We start from the raw sequence: 1,096 nt of genomic DNA, 5'->3' as shown, positions 1-1,096 counted from the left end.
CCTTGAGAAGGATGCCCTGTGTCTTAGTGAGCGGTACTAGCCCTATTCTAGGGCTTTATTGGTTTTCCACATAACCCAGGGAATATTAGTCTCTCTCTTTTGCTTTCTTTTCGTTGACTCCGGTCCACCAGGCCCCAGTCTGTAAAGAAGACCACAGGTAGGGATGATCCATAGAAAGGATGTCAAGGGGGAAGATTTAAGTCCACAGATCCAGAGATTACCATTTAGAGAGGAGAGAATCTAGTGAAAGGACAAAGGGAGGAAAGGAAGGCCGTAGGGAGGTGAGTTTGGAGTTGATGAGGACCCTTGAGAGAACTCCTTCTAGATGACTTCAATGTATTTATTCTGAAAAGAGATAAGATCATTATTGCTCCAGAGAATCCTGGAGTTGGGAGGGGGTGCTAAAAGTGGGGGAAACTGCAGCCCCTCTGAGTAACTCTTAGGCATCAAAGATATATGTTGTACTGGTATTTGTTATTCAAATCAGATTAATTTGTAAAAGGAGGCATTGACTTTTTTTTTTTATAAAGATAGCTGATTCTTTGAAAGTTGTTTCATAGAAATCCTTTGAAGCATTAACATGATATACCAAACTAAACTATATTTTGAAGCCAAACAGATTAATAGGGTTCATTCCCTAAATGTAGAAATACTTTTAATAAATACTACACTGATTTTGAAACATGCAAGATTTTTAATTTCTAATAATTCTTTGGCAACTAAATATATTATTTCCTTTTTGATAATTATATTTAAATATTGAGAATTTATTATACATTATTTCCTAGATGTGTCTTATATACCTTCCTGCATGAGTGGATTGAGAAACTTTAAGATGGCTAGACTAGAGGAGCCAGGACAAGTAGGCATTCCAGTAGCCCACATGGATATGGAAAAAAAAATGAATATTTTTATGAGCCATTTTTCTACAAGTGTATATCCAGGCTAATCAGTTCATTACTCTGTCGTTGATGAGAAATGAATTATACATTCTGGTGAACTGTCATCCCAGCTGTGCACTTCTTAAATGACTGGACAGATTGAAGAACATGATAAATACTTATCGCATAATGGTGGAAATGATAACTGCTGTGTT

The sequence above is a fragment of the Bison bison genome, unplaced genomic scaffold (assembly GCF_000754665.1).
Source record: "Bison bison bison isolate TAMUID 2011002044 unplaced genomic scaffold, Bison_UMD1.0 scf7180017864538, whole genome shotgun sequence".
Classification (NCBI taxonomy): Eukaryota; Metazoa; Chordata; class Mammalia; order Artiodactyla; family Bovidae; genus Bison; species Bison bison.
The sequence above is the reverse complement of the archived record's forward strand: the minus strand, read 5'-3'. Positions refer to the sequence as shown.